This window comes from Lepidochelys kempii, unplaced genomic scaffold (genome assembly GCF_965140265.1).
Source record: "Lepidochelys kempii isolate rLepKem1 unplaced genomic scaffold, rLepKem1.hap2 scaffold_68, whole genome shotgun sequence".
Taxonomy (NCBI): domain Eukaryota; kingdom Metazoa; phylum Chordata; order Testudines; family Cheloniidae; genus Lepidochelys; species Lepidochelys kempii.
This window is the reverse complement of record NW_027333642.1, coordinates 75,001-82,500: the sequence shown is the minus strand read 5'-3', so window position 1 is coordinate 82,500 and position 7,500 is coordinate 75,001.

Genomic DNA, 7,500 nt, shown 5'->3' with positions numbered 1-7,500 from the left:
CCGGTGACTCCCCTGCCTCGGGTGGGCCCGATCCTTTTTTCCGCTTTTTTTTTTTTTTTTTTTTTTTGGGTCCGGAGAGTGGTCTGGATGCCCCCCCAGAACCCCTTTTGCGGTCGTTGAAAATTTTTTTTTTAGACTTCCAGGGTCCCGATCCCTGACCACGGCGTCGCAGGCTAGCCTGGGAGACTTGTCTGGCGAGGGCAGGCACAGGGTTGACAAGGTGTCCGGACGGGAAGGAAGCCCCGAGCCCCGGGGCACGGGTACCCGGCCTGAGCGGGGTCCGTCCGGCCCCAGCCCGCGGGGGAGGCTCCGGGTTGACCTGGTGTCCGGACGGGAAGGAAGCCCCGAGCCCGGGGCAAGGGGACCCGGGCGGAGCGGGGTCTGTCCGGCTCCAGCCCGCGGGGGAGGCTCCGGGTTGACCTGGTGTCCGGACGGGAAGGAAGCCCCGATCCCGGGGCAAGGGGACCCGGACGGAGCGGTATCCGCCGAGCCCCAGCCCGCGGGGGCAGGAACCGGGTTGACCTGGTGGCCGAAAAGCAAACCGGCCACCAGGTCAACCCGTTCAAAGTATAGGGTTGACCTGGTGGCCGAAAAGCAAACCGGCCACCAGGTCAACCCATTGAAAGTATAGGGTTGACCTGGTGGCCGAAAAACAAACCGGCCACCAGGTCAACCCGTTCAAAGTATAGGGTTGACCTGGTGGCCGAAAAGCAAACCGGCCACCAGGTCAACCCATTGAAAGTATAGGGTTGACCTGGTGGCCGGACGGGAAGGAAGCCCCGAGCCCCGGGGCAGGGGGACCCGGGTGGAGTGGGGTCCGTCCGGCTCCAGCCCGCGGGGGAGGCTCCGGGTTGACCTGGTGTCCGGACGGGAACGAAGCCCCGACCCCGTGGCAGGGGGACCCGCACGGAGAAGGCGTCCGACCGGCCCCAGCTCGCGCTGCAGGCTCCGGGTTGACCTGGTGACTCCCCTGCCTCGGGTGGCCCCGATCCTTTTTTTCCGTTTTTTTTTTTTTCCGTTTTTTGGCCGGAGAGTGGTCGGGATGCCCCCCCGGCACCCCTTTTGTGGTCGTTGAAAATTTTGTTTCAGACTTCCAGGGGCCCGATCCCTGACCGGGGCGTTTCAGGCTGGCCTGGCGGACTTCTCTGCACAGGCTCCGGATTGACCCGGTGACTCCCCTGCCTCGGGTGGGCCCGATCCTTTTTTCCGTTTTTTTTTTTTTGGGTCCGGAGAGTGGTCTGGATGCCCCCCCAGAACCCCTTTTGGGGTCGGTGAAAAATTTTTTTCAGACTTCCAGGGTCCCGATCCCTGACCACGGCGCCGCAGGCTGGTCTGGGGGACTTGTCTGGCGAGGGCAGGCACAGGGTTGACATGGTGTCCGGACGGGAAGGAAGCCCCGAGCCCCGGGGCACGGGTACCCGGCCTGAGCGGGGTCCGTCCGGCCCCAGCCCGCGGTGCAGGCTCCGGGTTGACCTGGTGGCCGGAAGCCCCGAGCCCCAGGGCAGGGGTACCCGGGCTGATCGGGGTCCGTCCGGCCCCAGCCCTCGGTGCAGGCTCCGGGTTGACCTGGTGACTCCCCTGCCTCGCGTGGCCCCGATCCTTTTTTCCGGTTTTTTTTTTCCTTTTTTGGCCGGAGAGTGGTCGCGATGCCTCCCCCCCGCCACCCCGTTTTGGGTCGGTGGGAAAAAAATCAGACTTCCAGGGACCCGATCCCTGGCCGCGGCGTTTCAGGCTGGCCTGGCGGACTTCTCTGCACAGGCTCCGGGTTGAACCAGTGACTCCCCTGCCTCGGGTGGGCCCGATCCTTTTTTCCGTTTTTTTTTTTTATTTATTTTTTGGCCGGAGAGTGGTAGGGATGCCTTCCCCGGCACCCCGTTTGGGGTCGGTGAAAAAAAAATTCAGACTTCCAGGGGCCCGATCCCTGGCCGCGGCGTTTCAGGCTGCCCTGGCGGACTTCTCTGCACAGGCTCCGGGTTGAACCAGTGACTCCCCTGCCTCGGGTGGGCCCGATCCTTTTTTCCGTTTTTTTTTTTTTTTTTTGGGGGTCCGGAGAGTGGTCTGGATGTCCCTCAGATCCCCTTTTGGGGTCGATGAAAATTTTTTAAAAAGACTTCCAGGGTCCCGATCCCTGACCACGGCATCGCAGAGTGGCCTGGGGGGCTTGTCCGGCGGGGGGCAGGCTGCGGCTTGACATGGTGTCCGGACGGAAAGGAAGCCCCGAGCCCGCGGCAGGGGGACCCGGGCGGAGCGGGGTCCGTCCGGCCCCAGCCCGCGGGGGGCAGGCTCCGGGTTGACCTGGTGTCCGGAAGCCCCGAGCCCCGGGGCAGGGGTACCCGGGCTGATCGGGGTCCGTCCGGCCCCAGCCCGCGGTGCAGGCTCCGGGTTGACCTGGTGTCCGGAAGCCCCGAGCCCCAGGGCAGGGGTACCCGGGCTGATCGGGGTCCGTCCGGCCCCAGCCCGCGGTGCAGGCTCCGGGTTGACCTGGTGACTCCCCTGCCTCGGGTGGCCCCGATCCTTTTTTCCGTTTTTTTTTTTTCATTTTTTGGCCGGAGAGTGGTAGGGATGTCTTCCCCCGCCACCCCGTTTGGGGTCGTTGAAAAAAAATTTCAGACTTCCAGGGCCCCGATCCCTGGCGGGGCGTTTCAGGCTGGCCGGCGGGACCCCTCGGGCACAGGCGCCGGGTTGACCCGCTGACTCCCCTGCCTCGGGTGGCCCCGATCCTTTTTCCCGTTTTTTTTTTTTTTTTCATTTTTTGGCCGGAGAGTGGTAGGGATGCCTTCCCCCGCCACCCCGTTTGGGGTCGGTGAAAAAAAATTTCAGACTTCCAGGGCCCCGATCCCTGGCGGGGCGTTTCAGGCTGGCCGGCGGGACCTCTCGGGCACAGGCGCCGGGTTGACCCGGTGACTCCCCTGCCTCGGGTGGCCCCGATCCTTTTTTCCGTTTTTTTTTTTTTTTTTCATTTTTTGGCCGGAGAGTGGTAGGGATGCCTTCCCCCGCCACCCCGTATGGGGTCGGTGAAAAAAAATTTCAGACTTCCAGGGCCCCGATCCCTGGCGGGGCGTTTCAGGCTGGCCGGCGGGACCTCTCGAGCACAGGGGCCGGGTTGACCCGGTGACTCCCCTGCCTCGGGTGGCCCCGATCCTTTTTTCCGTTTTTTTTTTTTGGGTCCGGAGAGTGGTCTGGATGCCCCTCAGATCGCCTTTTGGGGTCGGTGAAAATTTTTAAAAAAGACTTCCAGGGTCCCGATCCGTGACCACGGCGTCGCAGGGTGGCCTGGGGGGCTTGTCCGGCGGGGGGCAGGCTGCGGCTTGACATGGTGTCCGGACGGGAAGGAAGCCCCGAGCCCGCGGCAGGGGGACCCGGGCGGAGCGGGGTCCGTCCGGCTCCAGCCCGCGGTGCAGGCTCCGGGTTGACCTGGTGTCCGGAAGCCCCGAGCCCCAGGGCAGGGGTACCCGGGCTGATCGGGGTCCGTCCGGCCCCAGCCCGCGGTGCAGGCTCCGGGTTGACCTGGTGTCCGGAAGCCCCGAGCCCCAGGGCAGGGGTACCCGGGCTGATCGGGGTCCGTCCGGCCCCAGCCCGCGGTGCAGGCTCCGGGTTGACCTGGTGACTCCCCTGCCTCGGGTGGCCCCGATCCTTTTTTCCGTTTTTTTTTTTTTTTTCATTTTTTGGCCGGAGAGTGGTAGGGATGCCTTCCCCCGCCACCCCGTTTGGGGTCGTTGAAAAAAAATTTCAGACTTCCAGGGCCCCGATCCCTGGCGGGGCGTTTCAGGCTGGCCGGCGGGACCTCTCGGGCACAGGCGCCGGGTTGACCCGGTGACTGCCCTGCCTCGGGTGGCCCCGATCCTTTTTTCCGTTTTTTTTTTTTTTGGGTCCGGAGAGTGGTCTGGATGCCCCTCAGATCGCCTTTTGGGGTCGCTGAAAATTTTTAAAAAAGACTTCCAGGGTCCCGATCCGTGACCACGGCGTCGCAGGGTGGCCTGGGGGGCTTGTCCGGCGGGGGGCAGGCTCCGGCTTGACATGGTGTCCGGACGGGAAGGAAGCCCCGAGCCCGCGGCAGGGGGACCCGGGCGGAGCGGGGTCCGTCCGGCCCCAGCCCGCGGGGGGAAGGCTCCGGGTTGACCTGGTGTCCGGAAGCCCCGAGCCCCGGGGCAGGGGTACCCGGGCTGATCGGGGTCCGTCCGGCCCCAGCCCGCGGTGCAGGCTCCGGGTTGACCTGGTGTCCGGAAGCCCCGAGCCCCAGGGCAGGGGTACCCGGGCTGATCGGGGTCCGTCCGGCCCCAGCCCGCGGTGCAGGCTCCGGGTTGACCTGGTGTCCGGAAGCCCCGAGCCCCGGGGCAGGGGTACCCGGGCTGATCGGTGTCCGTCCGGCCCCAGCCCGCGGTGCAGGCTCCGGGTTGACCTGGTGACTCCCCTGCCTCGGGTGGCCCCGATCCTTTTTTCCGTTTTTTTTTTTTTTTTCATTTTTTGGCCGGAGAGTGGTAGGGATGCCTTCCCCCGCCACCCCGTTTGGGGTCGGTGAAAAAAAATTTCAGACTTCCAGGGCCCCGATCCCTGGCGGGGCGTTTCAGGCTGGCCGGCGGGACCTCTCGGGCACAGGCGCCGGGTTGACCCGGTGACTCCCCTGCCTCGGGTGGCCCCGATCCTTTTTTCCGTTTTTTTTTTTTTTTTTCATTTTTTGGCCGGAGAGTGGTAGGGATGCCTTCCCCCGCCACCCCGTATGGGGTCGGTGAAAAAAAATTTCAGACTTCCAGGGCCCCGATCCCTGGCGGGGCGTTTCAGGCTGGCCGGCGGGACCTCTCGGGCACAGGCGCCGGGTTGACCCGGTGACTCCCCTGCCTCGGGTGGCCCCGATCCTTTTTTCCGTTTTTTTTTTTTTTTCATTTTTTGGCCGGAGAGTGGTAGGGATGCCTTCCCCCGCCACCCCGTTTGGGGTCGGTGAAAAAAAATTTCAGACTTCCAGGGCCCCGATCCCTGGCGGGGCGTTTCAGGCTGGCCGGCGGGACCTCTCGGGCACAGGCGCCGGGTTGACCCGGTGACTCCCCTGCCTCGGGTGGCCCCGATCCTTTTTTCCGTTTTTTTTTTTTTGGGTCCGGAGAGTGGTCTGGATGCCCCTCAGATCGCCTTTTGGGGTCGCTGAAAATTTTTAAAAAAGACTTCCAGGGTCCCGATCCGTGACCACGGCGTCGCAGGGTGGCCTGGGGGGCTTGTCCGGCGGGGGGCAGGCTGCGGCTTGACATGGTGTCCGGACGGGAAGGAAGCCCCGAGCCCGCGGCAGGGGGACCCGGGCGGAGCCTGGTCCGTCCGGCCCCAGCCCGCGGGGGGCAGGCTCCGGGTTGACCTGGTGTCCGGAAGCCCCGAGCCCCAGGGCAGGGGTACCCGGGCTGATCGGGGTCCGTCCGGCTCCAGCCCGCGGTGCAGGCTCCGGGTTGACCTGGTGTCCGGAAGCCCCGAGCCCCAGGGCAGGGGTAGCCGGGCTGATCGGGGTCCGTCCGGCTCCAGCCCGCGGTGCAGGCTCCGGGTTGACCTGGTGTCCGGAAGCCCCGAGCCCCGGGGCAGGGGTACACGGGCTGATCGGGGTCCGTCCGGCCCCAGCCCGCGGTGCAGGCTCCGGGTTGACCTGGTGACTCCCCTGCCTCGGGTGGCCCCGATCCTTTTTTCCGGTTTTTTTTTCTTTTCATTTTTTGGCCGGAGAGTGGTGGGGATGCCTTCCCCCGCCACCCCGTTTGGGGTCGGTGAAAAAAAATTTCAGACTTCCAGGGCCCCGATCCCTGGCGGGGCGTTTCAGGCTGGCCGGCGGGACCTCTCGGGCACAGGCGCCGGGTTGACCCGGTGACTCCCCTGCCTCGGGTGGCCCCGATCCTTTTTTCCGTTTTTTTTTTTTTTTTCATTTTTTGGCCGGAGAGTGGTAGGGATGCCTTCCCCCGCCACCCCTTATGGGGTCGGTGAAAAAAAATTTCAGACTTCCAGGGCCCCGATCCCTGGCGGGGCGTTTCAGGCTGGCCGGCGGGACCTCTCGGGCACAGGCGCCGGGTTGACCCGGTGACTCCCCTGCCTCGGGTGGGCCCGATCCTTTTTTCCGAGGTTTTTTTCCTTTTCGGCCGGAGAGTGCTCTGGATGCCCCCCCAGCACCCCTTTGGCGGTCGGTGAAATTTTTTTTTTAGACCTCCAGGGGCCCGATCCCTGGCCGCGGCGTCGCAGGCTGGCCTGGAGGAGCTCTCCTGCGGGGACAGGGTCCGGGTTGACCCGGTGACTCCCCTGCCTCGGGTGGGCCCGATCCTTTTTTCCGTTTTTTTTTTTTTTTTCCCGGAGAGTGGTCTGGGTGTCCCCCCAGCACCCCTTTGGGGGTCGGTGAAAAATTTTTTTTCCGACTTCCAGGGGCCCGATCCACGGCCGCGGCGTCGCAGGCTGGCCTGGTGGCCTTCTCTCGCTCCGGCCGCGGATGGCGAGACGCTCGGCCACCAGGTCAACCCGGAGGAAAAACGGCTGAAAAAAAATCGCTAAGTCCCTGCTCGGCCACCAGGTCAACCCGGAGGAAAAACGGCTGAAAAAAATTTTCTAAGTCCCTGCTCGGCCACCAGGTCAACCCGGAGGAAAAACGGCTGAAAAAAATTACTAAGTCCCTGCTCGGCCACCAGGTCAACCCGGAGGAAAAAACGGCTGAAAAAATTTCTAAGTCCCTGCTCGGCCACCAGGTCAACCCCAGGAAAAGGCTGAAAAAATGGCTAAGTCCCTGCTCGGCCACCAGGTCAACCCCAGGAAAAGGCTGAAAAAATGGCTAAGTCCCTGCTCGGCCACCAGGTCAACCCCAGAAAAAGGCTGAAAAAATTTCTAAGTCCCTGCTCGGCCACCAGGTCAACCCCATTGAAAGTAACGGGTTGACCTGGTGGCCGGCAGTCTCACGGAAGTCCGGATGGGGTCGCCAAAACTCCCTTCGGCCGACCGAGGGAACCACGAGGTCGGATTGATTTTCAGATTGGTCCCGCTAAAATGGCGGTTGGATTTTTCACATAGTTCATTCCGACGGGTGCGCGGAGATTTCTGAGGACAGGTTTTTCAGAACCTCTGAGAACCAGAGATGAGCCCGGGGGACCAATCTGAGTGTTGTACCCGATCTTGCGAGGGGGGAATGGGGCACGTTGGCAGGTGGGGCGGCCCTCGGCCCTCCGTGCCCCCCCCTTTTCCGGCTCTTCTCCTCCGGGGACCCCGTCGTCCCCTCGCACCCCCGGCGCAGGCCCGGTGGCCGGGATGCGAACTCCGACTGTCGGCGCCCCCCGGAGGGAGGGGGGGCCCGCTCCCCGCTTGCCTTCCGATCGATGTGGCGCTCACCTTCGCGACGGGAAGGGCCCTTCGCGGGCCGGAGCCCCGGCGGCAGGGGGCCTCCGGCGTTCAGGCGGATTTGGGTCCCGCTTCCCCTTTGCGTTCCCCGACCCCGGGGCCGATTGGGACTTGCCTCCTTGGGGAGAGAGTGGGGGGGGGGCGGGCGCGTGCCCGGCGCCCCCC